At 52.3% G+C, this 21,926-nt stretch overlaps 52 non-coding genes across 52 annotated transcripts; all 52 read right to left on the bottom strand.

Annotated features, from left to right (window-relative positions):
* Positions 1 to 74: 74 nt before the first annotated feature.
* Positions 75 to 190, bottom strand: LOC143810422 (U5 spliceosomal RNA). The gene has a single exon (XR_013222878.1). It is a non-coding gene; the product is annotated as a U5 spliceosomal RNA (small nuclear RNA).
* Positions 191 to 500: 310 nt separating this feature from the next.
* On the bottom strand, positions 501 to 616 carry LOC143810993 (U5 spliceosomal RNA). Its single transcript, XR_013223285.1, has one exon. It is a non-coding gene; the product is annotated as a U5 spliceosomal RNA (small nuclear RNA).
* Positions 617 to 926: 310 nt separating this feature from the next.
* LOC143811213 (U5 spliceosomal RNA) lies at positions 927 to 1,042 on the bottom strand. The gene has a single exon (XR_013223499.1). It is a non-coding gene; the product is annotated as a U5 spliceosomal RNA (small nuclear RNA).
* Positions 1,043 to 1,352: 310 nt separating this feature from the next.
* Positions 1,353 to 1,468, bottom strand: LOC143811037 (U5 spliceosomal RNA). Its single transcript, XR_013223327.1, has one exon. It is a non-coding gene; the product is annotated as a U5 spliceosomal RNA (small nuclear RNA).
* A 310-nt stretch (positions 1,469 to 1,778) lies between these two features.
* Positions 1,779 to 1,894, bottom strand: LOC143810283 (U5 spliceosomal RNA). The gene has a single exon (XR_013222743.1). It is a non-coding gene; the product is annotated as a U5 spliceosomal RNA (small nuclear RNA).
* A 310-nt stretch (positions 1,895 to 2,204) lies between these two features.
* LOC143810541 (U5 spliceosomal RNA) lies at positions 2,205 to 2,320 on the bottom strand. The gene has a single exon (XR_013222992.1). It is a non-coding gene; the product is annotated as a U5 spliceosomal RNA (small nuclear RNA).
* A 309-nt stretch (positions 2,321 to 2,629) lies between these two features.
* Positions 2,630 to 2,745, bottom strand: LOC143811289 (U5 spliceosomal RNA). Its single transcript, XR_013223575.1, has one exon. It is a non-coding gene; the product is annotated as a U5 spliceosomal RNA (small nuclear RNA).
* Positions 2,746 to 3,054: 309 nt separating this feature from the next.
* Positions 3,055 to 3,170, bottom strand: LOC143810424 (U5 spliceosomal RNA). The gene has a single exon (XR_013222879.1). It is a non-coding gene; the product is annotated as a U5 spliceosomal RNA (small nuclear RNA).
* Positions 3,171 to 3,480: 310 nt separating this feature from the next.
* On the bottom strand, positions 3,481 to 3,596 carry LOC143810263 (U5 spliceosomal RNA). Its single transcript, XR_013222723.1, has one exon. It is a non-coding gene; the product is annotated as a U5 spliceosomal RNA (small nuclear RNA).
* A 310-nt stretch (positions 3,597 to 3,906) lies between these two features.
* LOC143811214 (U5 spliceosomal RNA) lies at positions 3,907 to 4,022 on the bottom strand. Its single transcript, XR_013223500.1, has one exon. It is a non-coding gene; the product is annotated as a U5 spliceosomal RNA (small nuclear RNA).
* A 310-nt stretch (positions 4,023 to 4,332) lies between these two features.
* Positions 4,333 to 4,448, bottom strand: LOC143811038 (U5 spliceosomal RNA). Its single transcript, XR_013223328.1, has one exon. It is a non-coding gene; the product is annotated as a U5 spliceosomal RNA (small nuclear RNA).
* A 310-nt stretch (positions 4,449 to 4,758) lies between these two features.
* Positions 4,759 to 4,874, bottom strand: LOC143810284 (U5 spliceosomal RNA). The gene has a single exon (XR_013222744.1). It is a non-coding gene; the product is annotated as a U5 spliceosomal RNA (small nuclear RNA).
* Positions 4,875 to 5,184: 310 nt separating this feature from the next.
* LOC143810542 (U5 spliceosomal RNA) lies at positions 5,185 to 5,300 on the bottom strand. Its single transcript, XR_013222993.1, has one exon. It is a non-coding gene; the product is annotated as a U5 spliceosomal RNA (small nuclear RNA).
* Positions 5,301 to 5,609: 309 nt separating this feature from the next.
* On the bottom strand, positions 5,610 to 5,725 carry LOC143811298 (U5 spliceosomal RNA). The gene has a single exon (XR_013223586.1). It is a non-coding gene; the product is annotated as a U5 spliceosomal RNA (small nuclear RNA).
* A 309-nt stretch (positions 5,726 to 6,034) lies between these two features.
* LOC143811039 (U5 spliceosomal RNA) lies at positions 6,035 to 6,150 on the bottom strand. The gene has a single exon (XR_013223329.1). It is a non-coding gene; the product is annotated as a U5 spliceosomal RNA (small nuclear RNA).
* A 310-nt stretch (positions 6,151 to 6,460) lies between these two features.
* On the bottom strand, positions 6,461 to 6,576 carry LOC143811040 (U5 spliceosomal RNA). Its single transcript, XR_013223330.1, has one exon. It is a non-coding gene; the product is annotated as a U5 spliceosomal RNA (small nuclear RNA).
* A 310-nt stretch (positions 6,577 to 6,886) lies between these two features.
* Positions 6,887 to 7,002, bottom strand: LOC143810440 (U5 spliceosomal RNA). Its single transcript, XR_013222895.1, has one exon. It is a non-coding gene; the product is annotated as a U5 spliceosomal RNA (small nuclear RNA).
* Positions 7,003 to 7,312: 310 nt separating this feature from the next.
* Positions 7,313 to 7,428, bottom strand: LOC143810304 (U5 spliceosomal RNA). The gene has a single exon (XR_013222763.1). It is a non-coding gene; the product is annotated as a U5 spliceosomal RNA (small nuclear RNA).
* A 310-nt stretch (positions 7,429 to 7,738) lies between these two features.
* LOC143810305 (U5 spliceosomal RNA) lies at positions 7,739 to 7,854 on the bottom strand. Its single transcript, XR_013222764.1, has one exon. It is a non-coding gene; the product is annotated as a U5 spliceosomal RNA (small nuclear RNA).
* A 310-nt stretch (positions 7,855 to 8,164) lies between these two features.
* LOC143810388 (U5 spliceosomal RNA) lies at positions 8,165 to 8,280 on the bottom strand. Its single transcript, XR_013222844.1, has one exon. It is a non-coding gene; the product is annotated as a U5 spliceosomal RNA (small nuclear RNA).
* Positions 8,281 to 8,590: 310 nt separating this feature from the next.
* LOC143811041 (U5 spliceosomal RNA) lies at positions 8,591 to 8,706 on the bottom strand. Its single transcript, XR_013223331.1, has one exon. It is a non-coding gene; the product is annotated as a U5 spliceosomal RNA (small nuclear RNA).
* A 310-nt stretch (positions 8,707 to 9,016) lies between these two features.
* On the bottom strand, positions 9,017 to 9,131 carry LOC143810589 (U5 spliceosomal RNA). Its single transcript, XR_013223039.1, has one exon. It is a non-coding gene; the product is annotated as a U5 spliceosomal RNA (small nuclear RNA).
* Positions 9,132 to 9,441: 310 nt separating this feature from the next.
* Positions 9,442 to 9,557, bottom strand: LOC143810543 (U5 spliceosomal RNA). Its single transcript, XR_013222994.1, has one exon. It is a non-coding gene; the product is annotated as a U5 spliceosomal RNA (small nuclear RNA).
* A 310-nt stretch (positions 9,558 to 9,867) lies between these two features.
* Positions 9,868 to 9,983, bottom strand: LOC143810544 (U5 spliceosomal RNA). The gene has a single exon (XR_013222995.1). It is a non-coding gene; the product is annotated as a U5 spliceosomal RNA (small nuclear RNA).
* A 309-nt stretch (positions 9,984 to 10,292) lies between these two features.
* On the bottom strand, positions 10,293 to 10,408 carry LOC143810419 (U5 spliceosomal RNA). Its single transcript, XR_013222875.1, has one exon. It is a non-coding gene; the product is annotated as a U5 spliceosomal RNA (small nuclear RNA).
* A 310-nt stretch (positions 10,409 to 10,718) lies between these two features.
* Positions 10,719 to 10,834, bottom strand: LOC143811235 (U5 spliceosomal RNA). The gene has a single exon (XR_013223521.1). It is a non-coding gene; the product is annotated as a U5 spliceosomal RNA (small nuclear RNA).
* Positions 10,835 to 11,144: 310 nt separating this feature from the next.
* On the bottom strand, positions 11,145 to 11,260 carry LOC143810285 (U5 spliceosomal RNA). Its single transcript, XR_013222745.1, has one exon. It is a non-coding gene; the product is annotated as a U5 spliceosomal RNA (small nuclear RNA).
* A 310-nt stretch (positions 11,261 to 11,570) lies between these two features.
* On the bottom strand, positions 11,571 to 11,686 carry LOC143810545 (U5 spliceosomal RNA). Its single transcript, XR_013222996.1, has one exon. It is a non-coding gene; the product is annotated as a U5 spliceosomal RNA (small nuclear RNA).
* A 309-nt stretch (positions 11,687 to 11,995) lies between these two features.
* On the bottom strand, positions 11,996 to 12,111 carry LOC143811042 (U5 spliceosomal RNA). The gene has a single exon (XR_013223332.1). It is a non-coding gene; the product is annotated as a U5 spliceosomal RNA (small nuclear RNA).
* Positions 12,112 to 12,421: 310 nt separating this feature from the next.
* On the bottom strand, positions 12,422 to 12,537 carry LOC143811177 (U5 spliceosomal RNA). Its single transcript, XR_013223464.1, has one exon. It is a non-coding gene; the product is annotated as a U5 spliceosomal RNA (small nuclear RNA).
* A 310-nt stretch (positions 12,538 to 12,847) lies between these two features.
* On the bottom strand, positions 12,848 to 12,963 carry LOC143811288 (U5 spliceosomal RNA). The gene has a single exon (XR_013223574.1). It is a non-coding gene; the product is annotated as a U5 spliceosomal RNA (small nuclear RNA).
* A 310-nt stretch (positions 12,964 to 13,273) lies between these two features.
* LOC143811043 (U5 spliceosomal RNA) lies at positions 13,274 to 13,389 on the bottom strand. Its single transcript, XR_013223333.1, has one exon. It is a non-coding gene; the product is annotated as a U5 spliceosomal RNA (small nuclear RNA).
* Positions 13,390 to 13,699: 310 nt separating this feature from the next.
* On the bottom strand, positions 13,700 to 13,815 carry LOC143811044 (U5 spliceosomal RNA). Its single transcript, XR_013223334.1, has one exon. It is a non-coding gene; the product is annotated as a U5 spliceosomal RNA (small nuclear RNA).
* A 310-nt stretch (positions 13,816 to 14,125) lies between these two features.
* On the bottom strand, positions 14,126 to 14,241 carry LOC143810326 (U5 spliceosomal RNA). Its single transcript, XR_013222785.1, has one exon. It is a non-coding gene; the product is annotated as a U5 spliceosomal RNA (small nuclear RNA).
* A 310-nt stretch (positions 14,242 to 14,551) lies between these two features.
* Positions 14,552 to 14,667, bottom strand: LOC143811275 (U5 spliceosomal RNA). The gene has a single exon (XR_013223561.1). It is a non-coding gene; the product is annotated as a U5 spliceosomal RNA (small nuclear RNA).
* A 314-nt stretch (positions 14,668 to 14,981) lies between these two features.
* LOC143811045 (U5 spliceosomal RNA) lies at positions 14,982 to 15,097 on the bottom strand. Its single transcript, XR_013223335.1, has one exon. It is a non-coding gene; the product is annotated as a U5 spliceosomal RNA (small nuclear RNA).
* A 310-nt stretch (positions 15,098 to 15,407) lies between these two features.
* LOC143810546 (U5 spliceosomal RNA) lies at positions 15,408 to 15,523 on the bottom strand. The gene has a single exon (XR_013222997.1). It is a non-coding gene; the product is annotated as a U5 spliceosomal RNA (small nuclear RNA).
* Positions 15,524 to 15,832: 309 nt separating this feature from the next.
* Positions 15,833 to 15,948, bottom strand: LOC143811046 (U5 spliceosomal RNA). Its single transcript, XR_013223336.1, has one exon. It is a non-coding gene; the product is annotated as a U5 spliceosomal RNA (small nuclear RNA).
* A 310-nt stretch (positions 15,949 to 16,258) lies between these two features.
* LOC143811178 (U5 spliceosomal RNA) lies at positions 16,259 to 16,374 on the bottom strand. The gene has a single exon (XR_013223465.1). It is a non-coding gene; the product is annotated as a U5 spliceosomal RNA (small nuclear RNA).
* A 310-nt stretch (positions 16,375 to 16,684) lies between these two features.
* On the bottom strand, positions 16,685 to 16,800 carry LOC143811215 (U5 spliceosomal RNA). The gene has a single exon (XR_013223501.1). It is a non-coding gene; the product is annotated as a U5 spliceosomal RNA (small nuclear RNA).
* Positions 16,801 to 17,110: 310 nt separating this feature from the next.
* Positions 17,111 to 17,226, bottom strand: LOC143811047 (U5 spliceosomal RNA). The gene has a single exon (XR_013223337.1). It is a non-coding gene; the product is annotated as a U5 spliceosomal RNA (small nuclear RNA).
* A 310-nt stretch (positions 17,227 to 17,536) lies between these two features.
* Positions 17,537 to 17,652, bottom strand: LOC143811048 (U5 spliceosomal RNA). The gene has a single exon (XR_013223338.1). It is a non-coding gene; the product is annotated as a U5 spliceosomal RNA (small nuclear RNA).
* A 310-nt stretch (positions 17,653 to 17,962) lies between these two features.
* Positions 17,963 to 18,078, bottom strand: LOC143810547 (U5 spliceosomal RNA). The gene has a single exon (XR_013222998.1). It is a non-coding gene; the product is annotated as a U5 spliceosomal RNA (small nuclear RNA).
* Positions 18,079 to 18,387: 309 nt separating this feature from the next.
* LOC143811049 (U5 spliceosomal RNA) lies at positions 18,388 to 18,503 on the bottom strand. Its single transcript, XR_013223339.1, has one exon. It is a non-coding gene; the product is annotated as a U5 spliceosomal RNA (small nuclear RNA).
* A 310-nt stretch (positions 18,504 to 18,813) lies between these two features.
* Positions 18,814 to 18,929, bottom strand: LOC143811050 (U5 spliceosomal RNA). Its single transcript, XR_013223340.1, has one exon. It is a non-coding gene; the product is annotated as a U5 spliceosomal RNA (small nuclear RNA).
* Positions 18,930 to 19,239: 310 nt separating this feature from the next.
* LOC143811051 (U5 spliceosomal RNA) lies at positions 19,240 to 19,355 on the bottom strand. The gene has a single exon (XR_013223341.1). It is a non-coding gene; the product is annotated as a U5 spliceosomal RNA (small nuclear RNA).
* A 310-nt stretch (positions 19,356 to 19,665) lies between these two features.
* Positions 19,666 to 19,781, bottom strand: LOC143810548 (U5 spliceosomal RNA). The gene has a single exon (XR_013222999.1). It is a non-coding gene; the product is annotated as a U5 spliceosomal RNA (small nuclear RNA).
* A 309-nt stretch (positions 19,782 to 20,090) lies between these two features.
* LOC143811052 (U5 spliceosomal RNA) lies at positions 20,091 to 20,206 on the bottom strand. Its single transcript, XR_013223342.1, has one exon. It is a non-coding gene; the product is annotated as a U5 spliceosomal RNA (small nuclear RNA).
* Positions 20,207 to 20,516: 310 nt separating this feature from the next.
* LOC143811053 (U5 spliceosomal RNA) lies at positions 20,517 to 20,632 on the bottom strand. The gene has a single exon (XR_013223343.1). It is a non-coding gene; the product is annotated as a U5 spliceosomal RNA (small nuclear RNA).
* A 310-nt stretch (positions 20,633 to 20,942) lies between these two features.
* Positions 20,943 to 21,058, bottom strand: LOC143810327 (U5 spliceosomal RNA). Its single transcript, XR_013222786.1, has one exon. It is a non-coding gene; the product is annotated as a U5 spliceosomal RNA (small nuclear RNA).
* A 310-nt stretch (positions 21,059 to 21,368) lies between these two features.
* On the bottom strand, positions 21,369 to 21,484 carry LOC143810639 (U5 spliceosomal RNA). Its single transcript, XR_013223083.1, has one exon. It is a non-coding gene; the product is annotated as a U5 spliceosomal RNA (small nuclear RNA).
* Positions 21,485 to 21,793: 309 nt separating this feature from the next.
* On the bottom strand, positions 21,794 to 21,909 carry LOC143811054 (U5 spliceosomal RNA). Its single transcript, XR_013223344.1, has one exon. It is a non-coding gene; the product is annotated as a U5 spliceosomal RNA (small nuclear RNA).
* Positions 21,910 to 21,926: the final 17 nt, after the last annotated feature.

The raw sequence follows: 21,926 nt of genomic DNA on the forward strand, positions 1-21,926 counted from the left end.
AACCCCAGGGTTCAGTCTCCCACCGAAACCCCACCCACCCATTCCTTTATTCTGTTGTTGAACCCAGTTAAGGAAGCCCCAGCAAGCTGGAGCATGCAAAAATTGCCACAAAACTCAGTTTTGCTCCTCTCCACGGAAATCTTTAGTAAAAGGCGAAAGATTTTTACGTTCTGAAGAGAAGCCAGATTATACTGGGCAAGGGCCTCCTCCCGACCTACCACCATGGCAGCAGCCCTCACTTGGCCCAGGGAGAGCACCTAGAAGTGGGTGCGTGGTTTGGTGATGGAAAAACAAAAACGGCAACAGCCCATCGTCCGCAGGCTGCTCTGTTCTCAGCGCTATGCTGCTGACAGAGCATCACCTGTTCCGCTGCCCGGAAGAAGGCCATCCATGGCTACAATATGCAAATGAGGGCCTCTTCCCAGCAACCCCAGGGTTCAGTCTCCCACCGAAACCCCACCCACCCATTCCTTTATTCTGTTGTTGAACCCAATTAAGGAAGCCCCAGGAAGCTGGAGCATGCAAAAATTGCCACAAAACTCAATTTTGCTCCTCTCCACGGAAATCTTTAGTAAAAGGCGAAAGATTTTTACGTTCTGAAGAGAAGCCAGAGTATACTGGGCAAGGGCCTCCTCCCGACCTACCACCATGGCAGCAGCCCTCACTTGGCCCAGGGAGAGCACCTAGAAGTGGGTGCGTGGTTTGGTGATGGAAAAACAAAAACGGCAACAGCCCATCGTCCGCAGGCTGCTCTGTTCTCAGCTCTATGCTGCTGACAGAGCATCACCTGTTCCGCTGCCCGGAAGAAGGCCATCCATGGCTACAATATGCAAATGAGGGCCTCTTCCCAGCAACCACAGGGTTCAGTCTCCCACCGAAACCCCACCCACCCATTCCTTTATTCTGTTGTTGAACCCAATTAAGGAAGCCCCAGGAAGCTGGAGCATGCAAAAATTGCCACAAAACTCAGTTTTGCTCCTCTCCACGGAAATCTTTAGTAAAAGGCGAAAGATTTTTACGTTCTGAAGAGAAGCCAGAGTGTACTGGGCAAGGGCCTCCTCCCGACCTACCACCATGGCAGCAGCCCTCACTTGGCCCAGGGAGAGCACCTAGAAGTGGGTGCGTGGTTTGGTGATGGAAAAACAAAAACGGCAACAGCCCATCGTCCGCAGGCTGCTCTGTTCTCAGCTCTATGCTGCTGACAGAGCATCACCTGTTCCGCTGCCCGGAAGAAGGCCATCCATGGCTACAATATGCAAATGAGGGCCTCTTCCCAGCAACCACAGAGTTCAGTCTCCCACCGAAACCCCACCCACCCATTCCTTTATTCTGTTGTTGAACCCAATTAAGGAAGCCCCAGCAAGCTGGAGCATGCAAAAATTGCCACAAAACTCAGTTTTGCTCCTCTCCACGGAAATCTTTAGTAAAAGGCGAAAGATTTTTACGTTCTGAAGAGAAGCCAGAGTATACTGGGCAAGGGCCTCCTCCCGACCTACCACCATGGCAGCAGCCTTCACTTGGCCCAGGGAGAGCACCTAGAAGTGGGTGCGTGGTTTGGTGATGGAAAAACAGAAACGGCAACAGCCCATCGTCCGCAGGCTGCTCTGTTCTCAGCTCTATGCTGCTGACAGAGCATCACCTGTTCCGCTGCCCGGAAGAAGGCCATCCATGGCTTCAATATGCAAATGAGGGCCTCTTCCCAGCAACCCCAGGGTTCAGTCTCCCACCAAAACCCCACCCACCCATTCCTTTATTCTGTTGTTGAACCCAATTAAGGAAGCCCCAGCAAGCTGGAGCATGCAAAAATTGCCACAAAACTCAGTTTTGCTCCTCTCCACGGAAATCTTTAGTAAAAGGCGAAAGATTTTTACGTTCTGAAGAGAATCCAGAGTATACTGGGCAAGGGCCTCCTCCCGACCTACCACCATGGCAGCAGCCCTCACTTGGCCCAGGGAGAGCACCTAGAAGTGGGTGCGTGGTTTGGTGATGGAAAAACAAAAACGGCAACAGCCCATCGTCCGCAGGCTGCTCTGTTCTCAGCTCTATGCTGCTGACAGAGCATCACCTGTTCCGCTGCCCGGAAGAAGGCCATCCATGGCTACAATATGCAAATAAGGGCCTCTTCCCAGCAACCCCAGGGTTCAGTCTCCCACCGAAACCCCACCCACCCATTCCTTTATTCTGTTGTTGAACCCAATTAAGGAAACCCCAGCAAGCTGGAGCATGCAAAAATTGCCACAAAACTCAGTTTTGCTCCTCTCCACGGATATCTTTAGTAAAAGGCGAAAGATTTTTACGTTCTGAAGTGAAGCCAGAGTATACTGGGCAAGGGTCTCCTCCCGACCTACCACCATGGCAGCAGCCCTCACTTGGCCCAGGGAGAGCACCTAGAAGTGGGTGCGTGGTTTGGTGATGGAAAAACAAAAACGGCAACAGCCCATCGTCCGCAGGCTGCTCTGTTCTCAGCTCTATGTGCTGACAGAACATCACCTGTTCCGCTGCCCGGAAGAAGGCCATCCATGGCTACAATATGCAAATGAGGGCCTCTTCCCAGCAACCCCAGGGTTCAGTCTCCCACCGAAACCCCACCCACCCATTCCTTTATTCTGTTGTTGAACCCAGTTAAGGAAGCCCCAGCAAACTGGAGCATGCAAAAATTGCCACAAAACTCAGTTTTGCTCCTCTCCACGGAAATCTTTAGTAAAAGGCGAAAGATTTTTACGTTCTGAAGTGAAGCCAGAGTATACTGGGCAAGGGCCTCCTCCCGACCTACCACCATGGCAGCAGCCCTCACTTGGCCCAGGGAGAGCACCTAGAAGTGGGTGCGTTGTATGGTGATGGAAAAACAAAAACGGCAACAGCCCATCGTCCGCAGGCTGCTCTGTTCTCAGCTCTATGTGCTGACAGAGCATCACCTGTTCCGCTGCCCGGAAGAAGGCCATCCATGGCTACAATATGCAAATGAGGGCCTCTTCCCAGCAACCCCAGGGTTCAGTCTCCCACCGAAACCCCACCCACCCATTCCTTTATTCTGTTGTTGAACCCAGTTAAGGAAGCCCCAGCAAGCTGGAGCATGCAAAAATTGCCACAAAACTCAGTTTTGCTCCTCTCCACGGAAATCTTTAGTAAAAGGCGAAAGATTTTTACGTTCTGAAGAGAAGCCAGATTATACTGGGCAAGGGCCTCCTCCCGACCTACCACCATGGCAGCAGCCCTCACTTGGCCCAGGGAGAGCACCTAGAAGTGGGTGCGTGGTTTGGTGATGGAAAAACAAAAACGGCAACAGCCCATCGTCCGCAGGCTGCTCTGTTCTCAGCGCTATGCTGCTGACAGAGCATCACCTGTTCCGCTGCCCGGAAGAAGGCCATCCATGGCTACAATATGCAAATGAGGGCCTCTTCCCAGCAACCCCAGGGTTCAGTCTCCCACCGAAACCCCACCCACCCATTCCTTTATTCTGTTGTTGAACCCAATTAAGGAAGCCCCTGGAAGCTGGAGCATGCAAAAATTGCCACAAAACTCAGTTTTGCTCCTCTCCACGGAAATCTTTAGTAAAAGGCGAAAGATTTTTACGTTCTGAAGAGAAGCCAGAGTATACTGGGCAAGGGCCTCCTCCCGACCTACCACCATGGCAGCAGCCCTCACTTGGCCCAGGGAGAGCACCTAGAAGTGGGTGCGTGGTTTGGTGATGGAAAAACAAAAACGGCAACAGCCCATCGTCCGCAGGCTGCTCTGTTCTCAGCTCTATGCTGCTGACAGAGCATCACCTGTTCCGCTGCCCGGAAGAAGGCCATCCATGGCTACAATATGCAAATGAGGGCCTCTTCCCAGCAACCACAGGGTTCAGTCTCCCACCGAAACCCCACCCACCCATTCCTTTATTCTGTTGTTGAACCCAATTAAGGAAGCCCCAGGAAGCTGGAGCATGCAAAAATTGCCACAAAACTCAGTTTTGCTCCTCTCCACGGAAATCTTTAGTAAAAGGCGAAAGATTTTTACGTTCTGAAGAGAAGCCAGAGTGTACTGGGCAAGGGCCTCCTCCCGACCTACCACCATGGCAGCAGCCCTCACTTGGCCCAGGGAGAGCACCTAGAAGTGGGTGCGTGGTTTGGTGATGGAAAAACAAAAACGGCAACAGCCCATCGTCCGCAGGCTGCTCTGTTCTCAGCTCTATGCTGCTGACAGAGCATCACCTGTTCCGCTGCCCGGAAGAAGGCCATCCATGGCTACAATATGCAAATGAGGGCCTCTTCCCAGCAACCACAGGGTTCAGTCTCCCACCGAAACCCCACCCACCCATTCCTTTATTCTGTTGTTGAACCCAATTAAGGAAGCCCCAGCAAGCTGGAGCATGCAAAAATTGCCACAAAACTCAGTTTTGCTCCTCTCCACGGAAATCTTTAGTAAAAGGCGAAAGATTTTTACGTTCTGAAGAGAAGCCAGAGTATACTGGGCAAGGGCCTCCTCCCGACCTACCACCATGGCAGCAGCCTTCACTTGGCCCAGGGAGAGCACCTAGAAGTGGGTGCGTGGTTTGGTGATGGAAAAACAGAAACGGCAACAGCCCATCGTCCGCAGGCTGCTCTGTTCTCAGCTCTATGCTGCTGACAGAGCATCACCTGTTCCGCTGCCCGGAAGAAGGCCATCCATGGCTTCAATATGCAAATGAGGGCCTCTTCCCAGCAACCCCAGGGTTCAGTCTCCCACCAAAACCCCACCCACCCATTCCTTTATTCTGTTGTTGAACCCAATTAAGGAAGCCCCAGCAAGCTGGAGCATGCAAAAATTGCCACAAAACTCAGTTTTGCTCCTCTCCACGGAAATCTTTAGTAAAAGGCGAAAGATTTTTACGTTCTGAAGAGAATCCAGAGTATACTGGGCAAGGGCCTCCTCCCGACCTACCACCATGGCAGCAGCCCTCACTTGGCCCAGGGAGAGCACCTAGAAGTGGGTGCGTGGTTTGGTGATGGAAAAACAAAAACGGCAACAGCCCATCGTCCGCAGGCTGCTCTGTTCTCAGCTCTATGCTGCTGACAGAGCATCACCTGTTCCGCTGCCCGGAAGAAGGCCATCCATGGCTACAATATGCAAATAAGGGCCTCTTCCCAGCAACCCCAGGGTTCAGTCTCCCACCGAAACCCCACCCACCCATTCCTTTATTCTGTTGTTGAACCCAATTAAGGAAACCCCAGCAAGCTGGAGCATGCAAAAATTGCCACAAAACTCAGTTTTGCTCCTCTCCACGGATATCTTTAGTAAAAGGCGAAAGATTTTTACGTTCTGAAGTGAAGCCAGAGTATACTGGGCAAGGGTCTCCTCCCGACCTACCACCATGGCAGCAGCCCTCACTTGGCCCAGGGAGAGCACCTAGAAGTGGGTGCGTGGTTTGGTGATGGAAAAACAAAAACGGCAACAGCCCATCGTCCGCAGGCTGCTCTGTTCTCAGCTCTATGTGCTGACAGAACATCACCTGTTCCGCTGCCCGGAAGAAGGCCATCCATGGCTACAATATGCAAATGAGGGCCTCTTCCCAGCAACCCCAGGGTTCAGTCTCCCACCGAAACCCCACCCACCCATTCCTTTATTCTGTTGTTGAACCCAGTTAAGGAAGCCCCAGCAAGCTGGAGCATGCAAAAATTGCCACAAAACTCAGTTTTGCTCCTCTCCACGGAAATCTTTAGTAAAAGGCGAAAGATTTTTACGTTCTGAAGTGAAGCCAGAGTATACTGGGCAAGGGCCTCCTCCCGACCTACCACCATGGCAGCAGCCCTCACTTGGCCCAGGGAGAGCACCTAGAAGTGGGTGCGTGGTTTGGTGATGGAAAAACAAAAACGGCAACAGCCCATCGTCCGCAGGCTGCTCTGTTCTCAGCTCTATGTGCTGACAGAACATCACCTGTTCCGCTGCCCGGAAGAAGGCCATCCATGGCTACAATATGCAAATGAGGGCCTCTTCCCAGCAACCCCAGGGTTCAGTCTCCCACCGAAACCCCACCCACCCATTCCTTTATTCTGTTGTTGAACCCAGTTAAGGAAGCCCCAGCAAGCTGGAGCATGCAAAAATTGCCACAAAACTCAGTTTTGCTCCTCTCCACGGAAATCTTTAGTAAAAGGCGAAAGATTTTTACGTTCTGAAGAGAAGCCAGAGTATACTGGGCAAGGGCCTCCTCCCGACCTACCACCATGGCAGCAGCCCTCACTTGGCCCAGGGAGAGCACCTAGAAGTGGGTGCGTGGTTTGGTGATGGAAAAACAAAAACGGCAACAGCCCATCGTCCGCAGGCTGCTCTGTTCTCAGCTCTATGCTGCTGACAGAGCATCACCTGTTCCGCTGCCCGGAAGAAGGCCATCCATGGCTACAATATGCAAATGAGGGCCTCTTCCCAGCAACCACAGGGTTCAGTCTCCCACCGAAACCCCACCCACCCATTCCTTTATTCTGTTGTTGAACCCAATTAAGGAAGCCCCAGCAAGCTGGAGCATGCAAAAATTGCCACAAAACTCAGTTTTGCTCCTCTCCACGGAAATCTTTAGTAAAAGGCGAAAGATTTTTACGTTCTGAAGAGAAGCCAGAGTATACTGGGCAAGGGCCTCCTCCCGACCTACCACCATGGCAGAAGCCTTCACTTGGCCCAGGGAGAGCACCTAGAAGTGGGTGCGTGGTTTGGTGATGGAAAAACAGAAACGGCAACAGCCCATCGTCCGTAGGCTGCTCTGTTCTCAGCTCTATGCTGCTGACAGAGCATCACCTGTTCCGCTGCCCGGAAGAAGGCCATCCATGGCTTCAATATGCAAATGAGGGCCTCTTCCCAGCAACCCCAGGGTTCAGTCTCCCACCAAAACCCCACCCACCCTTTCCTTTATTCTGTTGTTGAACCCAATTAAGGAAGCCCCAGCAAGCTGGAGCATGCAAAAATTGCCACAAAACTCAGTTTTGCTCCTCTCCACGGAAATCTTTAGCAAAAGGCGAAAGATTTTTACGTTCTGAAAAGAAGCCAGAGTATACTGGGCAAGGGCCTCCTCCCGACCTACCGCCATGGCAGCAGCCCTCACTTGGCCCAGGGAGAGCACCTAGAAGTGGGTGCGTGGTTTGGTGATGGAAAAACAAAAACGGCAACAGCCCATCGTCCGCAGGCTGCTCTGTTCTCAGCTCTATGCTGCTGACAGAGCATCACCTGTTCCGCTGCCCGGAAGAAGGCCATCCATGGCTTCAATATGCAAATGAGGGCCTCTTCCCAGCAACCCCAGGGTTCAGTCTCCCACCGAAACCCCACCCACCCATTCCTTTATTCTGTTGTTGAACCCAATTAAGGAAGCCCCAGGAAGCTGGAGCATGCAAAAATTGCCACAAAACTCAGTTTTGCTCCTCTCCACGGAAATCTTTAGTAAAAGGCGAAAGATTTTTACGTTCTGAAGAGAATCCAGAGTATACTGGGCAAGGGCCTCCTCCCGACCTACCACCATGGCAGCAGCCCTCACTTGGCCCAGGGAGAGCACCTAGAAGTGGGTGCGTGGTTTGGTGATGGAAAAACAAAAACGGCAACAGCCCATCGTCCGCAGGCTGCTCTGTTCTCAGCTCTATGCTGCTGACAGAGCATCACCTGTTCCGCTGCCCGGAAGAAGGCCATCCATGGCTACAATATGCAAATGAGGGCCTCTTCCCAGCAACCACAGGGTTCAGTCTCCCACCGAAACCCCACCCACCCATTCCTTTATTCTGTTGTTGAACCCAATTAAGGAAGCCCCAGGAAGCTGGAGCATGCAAAAATTGCCACAAAACTCAGTTTTGCTCCTCTCCACGGAAATCTTTAGTAAAAGGCGAAAGATTTTTACGTTCTGAAGAGAATCCAGAGTATACTGGGCAAGGGCCTCCTCCCGACCTACCACCATGGCAGCAGCCCTCACTTGGCCCAGGGAGAGCACCTAGAAGTGGGTGCGTGGTTTGGTGATGGAAAAACAAAAACGGCAACAGCCCATCGTCCGCAGGCTGCTCTGTTCTCAGCTCTATGCTGCTGACAGAGCATCACCTGTTCCGCTGCCCGGAAGAAGGCCATCCATGGCTACAATATGCAAATGAGGGCCTCTTCCCAGCAACCACAGGGTTCAGTCTCCCACCGAAACCCCACCCACCCATTCCTTTATTCTGTTGTTGAACCCAATTAAGGAAGCCCCAGCAAGCTGGAGCATGCAAAAATTGCCACAAAACTCAGTTTTGCTCCTCTCCACGGAAATCTTTAGTAAAAGGCGAAAGATTTTTACGTTCTGAAGAGAAGCCAGTGTATACTGGGCAAGGGCCTCCTCCCGACCTACCACCATGGCAGCAGCCTTCACTTGGCCCAGGGAGAGCACCTAGAAGTGGGTGCGTGGTTTGGTGATGGAAAAACAGAAACGGCAACAGCCCATCGTCCGCAGGCTGCTCTGTTCTCAGCTCTATGCTGCTGACAGAGCATCACCTGTTCCGCTGCCCGGAAGAAGGCCATCCATGGCTTCAATATGCAAATGAGGGCCTCTTCCCAGCAACCCCAGGGTTCAGTCTCCCACCAAAACCCCACCCACCCATTCCTTTATTCTGTTGTTGAACCCAATTAAGGAAGCCCCAGCAAGCTGGAGCATGCAAAAATTGCCACAAAACTCAGTTTTGCTCCTCTCCACGGAAATCTTTAGTAAAAGGCGAAAGATTTTTACGTTCTGAAGAGAAGCCAGAGTATACTGGGCAAGGGCCTCCTCCCGACCTACCACCATGGCAGCAGCCCTCACTTGGCCCAGGGAGAGCACCTAGAAGTGGGTGCGTGGTTTGGTGATGGAAAAACAAAAACGGCAACAGCCCATCGTCCGCAGGCTGCTCTGTTCTCAGCTCTATGCTGCTGACAGAGCATCACCTGTTCCGCTGCCCGGAAGAAGGCCATCCATGGCTACAATATGCAAATGAGGGCCTCTTCCCAGCAACCCCAGGGTTCAGTCTCCCACCGAAACCCCACCCACCCATTCCTTTATTCTGTTGTTGAACCCAATTAAGGAAGCCCCAGCAAGCTGGAGCATGCAAAAATTGCCACAAAACTCAGTTTTGCTCCTCTCCACGGAAATCTTTAGTAAAAGGCGAAAGATTTTTACGTTCTGAAGAGAACCGGAGTATACTGGGCAAGGGCCTCCTCCCGACCTACCACCATGGCAGCAGCCCTCACTTGGCCCAGGGAGAGCACCTAGAAGTGGGTGCGTGGTTTGGTGATGGAAAAACAAAAACGGCAACAGCCCATCGTCCGCAGGCTGCTCTGTTCTCAGCTCTATGCTGCTGACAGAGCATCACCTGTTCCGCTGCCCGGAAGAAGGCCATCCATGGCTACAATATGCAAATAAGGGCCTCTTCCCAGCAACCCCAGGGTTCAGTCTCCCACCAAAACCCCACCCACCCATTCCTTTATTCTGTTGTTGAACCCAATTAAGGAAACCCCAGCAAGCTGGAGCATGCAAAAATTGCCACAAAACTCAGTTTTGCTCCTCTCCACGGATATCTTTAGTAAAAGGCGAAAGATTTTTACGTTCTGAAGTGAAGCCAGAGTATACTGGGCAAGGGCCTCCTCCCGACCTACCACCATGGCAGCAGCCCTCACTTGGCCCAGGGAGAGCACCTAGAAGTGGGTGCGTGGTTTGGTGATGGAAAAACAAAAACGGCAACAGCCCATCGTCCGCAGGCTGCTCTGTTCTCAGCTCTATGCTGCTGACAGAGCATCACCTGTTCCGCTGCCCGGAAGAAGGCCATCCATGGCTACAATATGCAAATAAGGGCCTCTTCCCAGCAACCCCAGGGTTCAGTCTCCCACCGAAACCCCACCCACCCATTCCTTTATTCTGTTGTTGAACCCAATTAAGGAAACCCCAGCAAGCTGGAGCATGCAAAAATTGCCACAAAACTCAGTTTTGCTCCTCTCCACGGATATCTTTAGTAAAAGGCGAAAGATTTTTACGTTCTGAAGTGAAGCCAGAGTATACTGGGCAAGGGCCTCCTCCCGACCTACCACCATGGCAGCAGCCCTCACTTGGCCCAGGGAGAGCACCTAGAAGTGGGTGCGTGGTTTGGTGATGGAAAAACAAAAACGGCAACAGCCCATCGTCCGCAGGCTGCTCTGTTCTCAGCTCTATGTGCTGACAGAGCATCACCTGTTCCGCTGCCCGGAAGAAGGCCATCCATGGCTACAATATGCAAATGAGGGCCTCTTCCCAGCAACCCCAGGGTTCAGTCTCCCACCGAAACCCCACCCACCCATTCCTTTATTCTGTTGTTGAACCCAGTTAAGGAAGCCCCAGCAAGCTGGAGCATGCAAAAATTGCCACAAAACTCAGTTTTGCTCCTCTCCACGGAAATCTTTAGTAAAAGGTGAAAGATTTTTACGTTCTGAAGAGAAGCCAGAGTAAACTGGGCAAGGGACTCCTCCCGACCTACCACCATGGCAGCAGCCCTCACTTGTCCCAGGGAGAGCACCTAGAAGTGGGTGCGTGTTTTGGTGATGGAAAAACAAAAACGGCAACAGCCCATCGTCCGCAGGCTGCTCTGTTCTCAGCTCTATGCTGCTGACAGATCATCACCTGTTCCGCTGCCCGGAAGAAGGCCATCCATGGCTACAATATGCAAATGAAGGCCTCTTCCCAGCAACCCCAGGGTTCAGTCTCCCACCGAAACCCCACCCACCCATTCCTTTATTCTGTTGTTGAACCCAATTAAGGAAGCCCCAGCAAGCTGGAGCATGCAAAAATTGCCACAAAACTCAGTTTTGCTCCTCTCCACGGAAATCTTTAGTAAAAGGCGAAAGATTTTTACGTTCTGAAGAGAAGCCGGAGTATACTGGGCAAGGGCCTCCTCCCGACCTACCACCATGGCAGCAGCCCTCACTTGGCCTAGGGAGAGCACCTAGAAGTGGGTGCGTGGTTTGGTGATGGAAAAACAAAAACGGCAACAGCCCATCGTCCGCAGGCTGCTCTGTTCTCAGCTCTATGCTGCTGACAGAGCATCACCTGTTCCGCTGCCCGGAAGAAGGCCATCCATGGCTTCAATATGCAAATGAGGGCCTCTTCCCAGCAACCCCAGGGTTCAGTCTCCCACCAAAACCCCACCCACCCATTCCTTTATTCTGTTGTTGAACCCAATTAACGAAGCCCCAGCAAGCTGGAGCATGCAAAAATTGCCACAAAACTCAGTTTTGCTCCTCTCCACGGAAATCTTTAGTAAAAGGCGAAAGATTTTTACGTTCTGAAGAGAATCCAGAGTATACTGGGCAAGGGCCTCCTCCCGACCTACCACCATGGCAGCAGCCCTCACTTGGCCCAGGGAGAGGACCTAGAAGTGGGTGCGTGGTTTGGTGATGGAAAAACAAAAACGGCAACAGCCCATCGTCCGCAGGCTGCTCTGTTCTCAGCTCTATGCTGCTGACAGAGCATCACCAGTTCCGCTGCCCGGAAGAAGGCCATCCATGGCTACAATATGCAAATAAGGGCCTCTTCCCAGCAGCCCCAGGGTTCAGTCTCCCACCGAAACCCCACCCACCCATTCCTTTATTCTGTTGTTGAACCCAATTAAGGAAACCCCAGCAAGCTGGAGCATGCAAAAATTGCCACAAAACTCAGTTTTGCTCCTCTCCACGGATATCTTTAGTAAAAGGCGAAAGATTTTTACGTTCTGAAGTGAAGCCAGAGTATACTGGGCAAGGGCCTCCTCCCGACCTACCACCATGGCAGCAGCCCTCACTTGGCCCAGGGAGAGCACCTAGAAGTGGGTGCGTGGTTTGGTGATGGAAAAACAAAAACGGCAACAGCCCATCGTCCGCAGGCTGCTCTGTTCTCAGCTCTATGTGCTGACAGAGCATCACCTGTTCCGCTGCCCGGAAGAAGGCCATCCATGGCTACAATATGCAAATGAGGGCCTCTTCCCAGCAACCCCAGGGTTCAGTCTCCCACCGAAACCCCACCCACCCATTCCTTTATTCTGTTGTTGAACCCAGTTAAGGAAGCCCCAGCAAGCTGGAGCATGCAAAAATTGCCACAAAACTCAGTTTTGCTCCTCTCCACGGAAATCTTTAGTAAAAGGCGAAAGATTTTTACGTTCTGAAGAGAAGCCAGAGTATAGTGGGCAAGGGCCTCCTCCCGACCTACCACCATGGCAGCAGCCCTCACTTGGCCCAGGGAGAGCACCTAGAAGTGGGTGCGTGGTTTGGTGATGGAAAAACAAAAACGGCAACAGCCCATCGTCCGCAGGCTGCTCTGTTCTCAGCTCTATGCTGCTGACAGAGCATCACCTGTTCCGCTGCCCGGAAGAAGGCCATCCATGGCTACAATATGCAAATGAGGGCCTCTTCCCAGCAACCCCAGGGTTCAGTCTCCCACCGAAACCCCACCCACCCATTCCTTTATTCTGTTGTTGAACCCAATTAAGGAAGCCCCAGGAAGCTGGAGCATGCAAAAATTGCCACAAAACTCAGTTTTGCTCCTCTCCACGGAAATCTTTAGTAAAAGGCGAAAGATTTTTACGTTCTGAAGAGAAGCCAGAGTATACTGGGCAAGGGCCTCCTCCCGACCTACCACCATGGCAGCAGCCCTCACTTGGCCCAGGGAGAGCACCTAGAAGTGGGTGCGTGGTTTGGTGATGGAAAAACAAAAACGGCAACAGCCCATCGTCCGCAGGCTGCTCTGTTCTCAGCTCTATGCTGCTGACAGAGCATCACCTGTTCCGCTGCCCGGAAGAAGGCCATCCATGGCTACAATATGCAAATGAGGGCCTCTTCCCAGCAACCACAGGGTTCAGTCTCCCACCGAAACCCCACCCACCCATTCCTTTATTCTGTTGTTGAACCCAATTAAGGAAGCCCCAGGAAGCTGGAGCATGCAAAAATTGCCACAAAACTCAGTTTTGCTCCTCTCCACGGAAATCTTTAGTAAAAGGCGAAAGATTTTTACGTTCTGAAGAGAAGCCGGAGTGTGCTGGGCAAGGGCCTCCTCCCGACCTACCACCATGGCAGCAGCCCTCACTTGGCCCAGGGAGAGCACCTAGAAGTGGGTGCGTGGTTTGGTGATGGAAAAACAAAAACGGCAACAGCCCATCGTCCGCAGGCTGCTCTGTTCTCAGCTCTATGCTGCTGACAGAGCATCACCTGTTCCGCTGCCCGGAAGAAGGCCATCCATGGCTACAATATGCAAATGAGGGCCTCTTCCCAGCAACCACAGGGTTCAGTCTCCCACCGAAACCCCACCCACCCATTCCTTTATTCTGTTGTTGAACCCAATTAAGGTAGCCCCAGCAAGCTGGAGCATGCAAAAATTGCCACAAAACTCAGTTTTGCTCCTCTCCACGGAAATCTTTAGTAAAAGGCGAAAGATTTTTACGTTCTGAAGAGAAGCCAGAGTATCCTGGGCAAGGGCCTCCTCCCGACCTACCACCATGGCAGCAGCCTTCACTTGGCCCAGGGAGAGCACCTAGAAGTGGGTGCGTGGTTTGGTGATGGAAAAACAGAAACGGCAACAGCCCATCGTCCGCAGGCTGCTCTGTTCTCAGCTCTATGCTGCTGACAGAGCATCACCTGTTCCGCTGCCCGGAAGAAGGCCATCCATGGCTTCAATATGCAAATGAGGGCCTCTTCCCAGCAACCACAGGGTTCAGTCTCCCACCAAAACCCCACCCACCCATTCCTTTATTCTGTTGTTGAACCCAATTAAGGTAGCCCCAGCAAGCTGGAGCATGCAAAAATTGCCACAAAACTCAGTTTTGCTCCTCTCCACGGAAATCTTTAGTAAAAGGCGAAAGATTTTTACGTTCTGAAGAGAAGCCAGAGTATCCTGGGCAAGGGCCTCCTCCCGACCTACCACCATGGCAGCAGCCTTCACTTGGCCCAGGGAGAGCACCTAGAAGTGGGTGCGTGGTTTGGTGATGGAAAAACAGAAACGGCAACAGCCCATCGTCCGCAGGCTGCTCTGTTCTCAGCTCTATGCTGCTGACAGAGCATCACCTGTTCCGCTGCCCGGAAGAAGGCCATCCATGGCTTCAATATGCAAATGAGGGCCTCTTCCCAGCAACCCCAGGGTTCAGTCTCCCACCAAAACCCCACCCACCCATTCCTTTATTCTGTTGTTGAACCCAATTAAGGAAGCCCCAGCAAGCTGGAGCATGCAAAAATTGCCACAAAACTCAGTTTTGCTCCTCTCCACGGAAATCTTTAGTAAAAGGCGAAAGATTTTTACGTTCTGAAGAGAAGTCAGAGTATACTGGGCAAGGGCCTCCTCCCGACCTACCACCATGGCAGCAGCCCTCACTTGGCCCAGGGAGAGCACCTAGAAGTGGGTGCGTGGTTTGGTGATGGAAAAACAAAAACGGCAACAGCCCATCGTCCGCAGGCTGCTCTGTTCTCAGCTCTATGCTGCTGACAGATCATCACCTGTTCCGCTGCCCGGAAGAAGGCCATCCATGGCTACAATATGCAAATGAAGGCCTCTTCCCAGCAACCCCAGGGTTCAGTCTCCCACCGAAACCCCACCCACCCATTCCTTTATTCTGTTGTTGAACCCAATTAAGGAAGCCCCAGCAAGCTGGAGCATGCAAAAATTGCCACAAAACTCAGTTTTGCTCCTCTCCACGGAAATCTTTAGTAAAAGGCGAAAGATTTTTTTGTTCTGAAGAGAAGCCAGAGTATACTGGGAAAGGGCCTCCTCCCGACCTACCACCATGGCAGCAGCCCTCACTTGGCCTAGGGAGAGCACCTAGAAGTGGGTGCGTGGTTTGGTGATGGAAAAACAAAAACGGCAACAGCCCATCGTCCGCAGGCTGCTCTGTTCTCAGCTCTATGCTGCTGACAGAGCATCACCTGTTCCGCTGCCCGGAAGAAGGCCATCCATGGCTTCAATATGCAAATGAGGGCCTCTTCCCAGCAACCCCAGGGTTCAGTCTCCCACCAAAACCCCACCCACCCACCCATTCCTTTATTCTGTTGTTGAACCCAATTAACGAAGCCCCAGCAAGCTGGAGCATGCAAAAATTGCCACAAAACTCAGTTTTGCTCCTCTCCACGGAAATCTTTAGTAAAAGGCGAAAGATTTTTACGTTCTGAAGAGAAGCCAGAGTATACTGGGCAAGGGCCTCCTCCCGACCTACCACCATGGCAGCAGCCCTCACTTGGCCCAGGGAGAGCACCTAGAAGTGGGTGCGTGGTTTGGTGATGGAAAAACAAAAACGGCAACAGCCCATCGTCCGCAGGCTGCTCTGTTCTCAGCTCTATGCTGCTGACAGAGCATCACCAGTTCCGCTGCCCGGAAGAAGGCCATCCATGGCTACAATATGCAAATAAGGGCCTCTTCCCAGCAGCCCCAGGGTTCAGTCTCCCACCGAAACCCCACCCACCCATTCCTTTATTCTGTTGTTGAACCCAATTAAGGAAACCCCAGCAAGCTGGAGCATGCAAAAATTGCCACAAAACTCAGTTTTGCTCCTCTCCACGGATATCTTTAGTAAAAGGCGAAAGATTTTTACGTTCTGAAGTGAAGCCAGAGTATACTGGGCAAGGGCCTCCTCCCGACCTACCACCATGGCAGCAGCCCTCACTTGGCCCAGGGAGAGCACCTAGAAGTGGGTGCGTGGTTTGGTGATGGAAAAACAAAAACGGCAACAGCCCATCGTCCGCAGGCTGCTCTGTTCTCAGCTCTATGTGCTGACAGAGCATCACCTGTTCCGCTGCCCGGAAGAAGGCCATCCATGGCTACAATATGCAAATGAGGGCCTCTTCCCAGCAACCCCAGGGTTCAGTCTCCCACCGAAACCCCACCCACCCATTCCTTTATTCTGTTGTTGAACCCAGTTAAGGAAGCCCCAGCAAGCTGGAGCATGCAAAAATTGCCACAAAACTCAGTTTTGCTCCTCTCCACGGAAATCTTTAGTAAAAGGCGAAAGATTTTTACGTTCTGAAGAGAAGCCAGAGTATAGTGGGCAAGGGCCTCCTCCCGACCTACCACCATGGCAGCAGCCCTCACTTGGCCCAGGGAGAGCACCTAGAAGTGGGTGCGTGGTTTGGTGATGGAAAAACAAAAACGGCAACAGCCCATCGTCCGCAGGCTGCTCTGTTCTCAGCTCTATGCTGCTGACAGAGCATCACCTGTTCCGCTGCCCGGAAGAAGGCCATCCATGGCTACAATATGCAAATGAGGGCCTCTTCCCAGCAACCCCAGGGTTCAGTCTCCCACCGAAACCCCACCCACCCATTCCTTTATTCTGTTGTTGAACCCAATTAAGGAAGCCCCAGGAAGCTGGAGCATGCAAAAATTGCCACAAAACTCAGTTTTGCTCCTCTCCACGGAAATCTTTAGTAAAAGGCGAAAGATTTTTACGTTCTGAAGAGAAGCCAGAGTATAATGGGCAAGGACCTCCTCCCGACCTACCACCATGGCAGCAGCCCTCACTTGGCCCAGGGAGAGCACCTAGAAGTGGGTGCGTGGTTTGGTGATGGAAAAACAAAAACGGCAACAGCCCATCGTCCGCAGGCTGCTCTGTTCTCAGCTCTATGCTGCTGACAGAGCATCACCTGTTCCGCTGCCCGGAAGAAGGCCATCCATGGCTACAATATGCAAATGAGGGCCTCTTCCCAGCAACCACAGGGTTCAGTCTCCCACCGAAACCCCACCCACCCATTCCTTTATTCTGTTGTTGAACCCAATTAAGGAAGCCCCAGGAAGCTGGAGCATGCAAAAATTGCCACAAAACTCAGTTTTGCTCCTCTCCACGGAAATCTTTAGTAAAAGGCGAAAGATTTTTACGTTCTGAAGAGAAGCCAGAGTGTACTGGGCAAGGGCCTCCTCCCGACCTACCACCATGGCAGCAGCCCTCACTTGGCCCAGGGAGAGCACCTAGAAGTGGGTGCGTGGTTTGGTGATGGAAAAACAAAAACGGCAACAGCCCATCGTCCGCAGGCTGCTCTGTTCTCAGCTCTATGCTGCTGACAGAGCATCACCTGTTCCGCTGCCCGGAAGAAGGCCATCCATGGCTACAATATGCAAATGAGGGCCTCTTCCCAGCAACCACAGGGTTCAGTCTCCCACCGAAACCCCACCCACCCATTCCTTTATTCTGTTGTTGAACCCAATTAAGGAAGCCCCAGCAAGCTGGAGCATGCAAAAATTGCCACAAAACTCAGTTTTGCTCCTCTCCACGGAAATCTTTAGTAAAAGGCGAAAGATTTTTACGTTCTGAAGAGAAGCCAGAGTATACTGGGCAAGGGCCTCCTCCCGACCTACCACCATGGCAGCAGCCTTCACTTGGCCCAGGGAGAGCACCTAGAAGTGGGTGCGTGGTTTGGTGATGGAAAAACAGAAACGGCAACAGCCCATCGTCCGCAGGCTGCTCTGTTCTCAGCTCTATGCTGCTGACAGAGCATCACCTGTTCCGCTGCCCGGAAGAAGGCCATCCATGGCTTCAATATGCAAATGAGGGCCTCTTCCCAGCAACCCCAGGGTTCAGTCTCCCACCAAAACCCCACCCACCCATTCCTTTATTCTGTTGTTGAACCCAATTAAGGAAGCCCCAGCAAGCTGGAGCATGCAAAAATTGCCACAAAACTCAGTTTTGCTCCTCTCCACGGAAATCTTTAGTAAAAGGCGAAAGATTTTTACGTTCTGAAGAGAAGCCAGAGTATACTGGGCAAGGGCCTCCTCCCGACCTACCACCATGGCAGCAGCCCTCACTTGGCCCAGGGAGAGCACCTAGAAGTGGGTGCGTGGTTTGGTGATGGAAAAACAAAAACGGCAACAGCCCATCGTCCGCAGGCTGCTCTGTTCTCAGCTCTATGCTGCTGACAGAGCATCACCTGTTCCGCTGCCCGGAAGAAGGCCATCCATGGCTACAATATGCAAATAAGGGCCTCTTCCCAGCAACCCCAGGGTTCAGTCTCCCACCGAAACCCCACCCACCCATTCCTTTATTCTGTTGTTGAACCCAATTAAGGAAACCCCAGCAAGCTGGAGCATGCAAAAATTGCCACAAAACTCAGTTTTGCTCCTCTCCACGGATATCTTTAGTAAAAGGCGAAAGATTTTTACGTTCTGAAGTGAAGCCAGAGTATACTGGGCAAGGGCCTCCTCCCGACCTACCACCATGGCAGCAGCCCTCACTTGGCCCAGGGAGAGCACCTAGAAGTGGGTGCGTGGTTTGGTGATGGAAAAACAAAAACGGCAACAGCCCATCGTCCGCAGGCTGCTCTGTTCTCAGCTCTATGTGCTGACAGAGCATCACCTGTTCCGCTGCCCGGAAGAAGGCCATCCATGGCTACAATATGCAAATGAGGGCCTCTTCCCAGCAACCCCAGGGTTCAGTCTCCCACCGAAACCCCACCCACCCATTCCTTTATTCTGTTGTTGAACCCAGTTAAGGAAGCCCCAGCAAGCTGGAGCATGCAAAAATTGCCACAAAACTCAGTTTTGCTCCTCTCCACGGAAATCTTTAGTAAAAGGCGAAAGATTTTTACGTTCTGAAGAGAAGCCAGAGTATACTGGGCAAGGGCCTCCTCCCGACCTACCACCATGGCAGCAGCCCTCACTTGGCCCAGGGAGAGCACCTAGAAGTGGGTGCGTGGTTTGGTGATGGAAAAACAAAAACGGCAACAGCCCATCGTCCGCAGGCTGCTCTGTTCTCAGCTCTATGCTGCTGACAGAGCATCACCTGTTCCGCTGCCCGGAAGAAGGCCATCCATGGCTACAATATGCAAATGAGGGCCTCTTCCCAGCAACCACAGGGTTCAGTCTCCCACCGAAACCCCACCCACCCATTCCTTTATTCTGTTGTTGAACCCAATTAAGGTAGCCCCAGCAAGCTGGAGCATGCAAAAATTGCCACAAAACTCAGTTTTGCTCCTCTCCACGGAAATCTTTAGTAAAAGGCGAAAGATTTTTACGTTCTGAAGAGAAGCCAGAGTATCCTGGGCAAGGGCCTCCTCCCGACCTACCACCATGGCAGCAGCCTTCACTTGGCCCAGGGAGAGCACCTAGAAGTGGGTGCGTGGTTTGGTGATGGAAAAACAGAAACGGCAACAGCCCATCGTCCGCAGGCTGCTCTGTTCTCAGCTCTATGCTGCTGACAGAGCATCACCTGTTCCGCTGCCCGGAAGAAGGCCATCCATGGCTTCAATATGCAAATGAGGGCCTCTTCCCAGCAACCCCAGGGTTCAGTCTCCCACCAAAACCCCACCCACCCATTCCTTTATTCTGTTGTTGAACCCAATTAAGGAAGCCCCAGCAAGCTGGAGCATGCAAAAATTGCCACAAAACTCAGTTTTGCTCCTCTCCACGGAAATCTTTAGTAAAAGGCGAAAGATTTTTACGTTCTGAAGAGAAGCCAGAGTATACTGGGCAAGGGCCTCCTCCCGACCTACCACCATGGCAGCAGCCCTCACTTGGCCCAGGGAGAGCACCTAGAAGTGGGTGCGTGGTTTGGTGATGGAAAAACAAAAACGGCAACAGCCCATCGTCCGCAGGCTGCTCTGTTCTCAGCTCTATGCTGCTGACAGAGCATCACCTGTTCCGCTGCCCGGAAGAAGGCCATCCATGGCTACAATATGCAAATAAGGGCCTCTTCCCAGCAACCCCAGGGTTCAGTCTCCCACCGAAACCCCACCCACCCATTCCTTTATTCTGTTGTTGAACCCAATTAAGGAAACCCCAGCAAGCTGGAGCATGCAAAAATTGCCACAAAACTCAGTTTTGCTCCTCTCCACGGATATCTTTAGTAAAAGGCGAAAGATTTTTACGTTCTGAAGTGAAGCCAGAGTATACTGGGCAAGGGCCTCCTCCCGACCTACCACCATGGCAGCAGCCCTCACTTGGCCCAGGGAGAGCACCTAGAAGTGGGTGCGTGGTTTGGTGATGGAAAAACAAAAACGGCAACAGCCCATCGTCCGCAGGCTGCTCTGTTCTCAGCTCTATGTGCTGACAGAGCATCACCTGTTCCGCTGCCCGGAAGAAGGCCATCCATGGCTACAATATGCAAATGAGGGCCTCTTCCCAGCAACCCCAGGGTTCAGTCTCCCACCGAAACCCCACCCACCCATTCCTTTATTCTGTTGTTGAACCCAGTTAAGGAAGCCCCAGCAAGCTGGAGCATGCAAAAATTGCCACAAAACTCAGTTTTGCTCCTCTCCACGGAAATCTTTAGTAAAAGGCGAAAGATTTTTACGTTCTGAAGAGAAGCCAGAGTATACTGGGCAAGGGCCTCCTCCCGACCTACCACCATGGCAGCAGCCCTCACTTGGCCCAGGGAGAGCACCTAGAAGTGGGTGCGTGGTTTGGTGATGGAAAAACAAAAACGGCAACAGCCCATCGTCCGCAGGCTGCTCTGTTCTCAGCTCTATGCTGCTGACAGAGCATCACCTGTTCCGCTGCCCGGAAGAAGGCCATCCATGGCTACAATATGCAAATGAGGGCCTCTTCCCAGCAACCACAGGGTTCAGTCTCCCACCGAAACCCCACCCACCCATTCCTTTATTCTGTTGTTGAACCCAATTAAGGTAGCCCCAGCAAGCTGGAGCATGCAAAAATTGCCACAAAACTCAGTTTTGCTCCTCTCCACGGAAATCTTTAGTAAAAGGCGAAAGATTTTTACGTTCTGAAGAGAAGCCAGAGTATCCTGGGCAAGGGCCTCCTCCCGACCTACCACCATGGCAGCAGCCTTCACTTGGCCCAGGGAGAGCACCTAGAAGTGGGTGCGTGGTTTGGTGATGGAAAAACAGAAACGGCAACAGCCCATCGTCCGCAGGCTGCTCTGTTCTCAGCTCTATGCTGCTGACAGAGCATCACCTGTTCCGCTGCCCGGAAGAAGGCCATCCATGGCTTCAATATGCAAATGAGGGCCTCTTCCCAGCAACCCCAGGGTTCAGTCTCCCACCAAAACCCCACCCACCCATTCCTTTATTCTGTTGTTGAACCCAATTAAGGAAGCCCCAGCAAGCTGGAGCATGCAAAAATTGCCACAAAACTCAGTTTTGCTCCTCTCCACGGAAATCTTTAGTAAAAGGCGAAAGATTTTTACGTTCTGAAGAGAAGTCAGAGTATACTGGGCAAGGGCCTCCTCCCGACCTACCACCATGGCAGCAGCCCTCACTTGGCCCAGGGAGAGCACCTAGAAGTGGGTGCGTGGTTTGGTGATGGAAAAACAAAAACGGCAACAGCCCATCGTCCGCAGGCTGCTCTGTTCTCAGCTCTATGCTGCTGACAGAGCATCACCTGTTCCGCTGCCCGGAAGAAGGCCATCCATGGCTACAATATGCAAATAAGGGCCTCTTCCCAGCAACCCCAGGGTTCAGTCTCCCACCGAAACCCCACCCACCCATTCCTTTATTCTGTTGTTGAACCCAATTAAGGAAACCCCAGCAAGCTGGAGCATGCAAAAATTGCCACAAAACTCAGTTTTGCTCCTCTCCACGGATATCTTTAGTAAAAGGCGAAAGATTTTTACGTTCTGAAGTGAAGCCAGAGAATACTGGGCAAGGGCCTCCTCCCGACCTACCACCATGGCAGCAGCCCTCACTTGGCCCAGGGAGAGCACCTAGAAGTGGGTGCGTGGTTTGGTGATGGAAAAACAAAAACGGCAACAGCCCATCGTCCGCAGGCTGCTCTGTTCTCAGCTCTATGTGCTGACAGAGCATCACCTGTTCCGCTGCCCGGAAGAAGGCCATCCATGGCTACAATATGCAAATGAGGGCCTCTTCCCAGCAACCACAGGGTTCAGTCTCCCACCGAAACCCCACCCACCCATTCCTTTATTCTGTTGTTGAACCCAATTAAGGTAGCCCCAGCAAGCTGGAGCATGCAAAAATTGCCACAAAACTCAGTTTTGCTCCTCTCCACGGAAATCTTTAGTAAAAGGCGAAAGATTTTTACGTTCTGAAGAGAAGCCAGAGTATCCTGGGCAAGGGCCTCC

Source organism: Ranitomeya variabilis, chromosome 2 (genome assembly GCF_051348905.1).
Source record: "Ranitomeya variabilis isolate aRanVar5 chromosome 2, aRanVar5.hap1, whole genome shotgun sequence".
NCBI lineage: Eukaryota > Metazoa > Chordata > Amphibia > Anura > Dendrobatidae > Ranitomeya > Ranitomeya variabilis.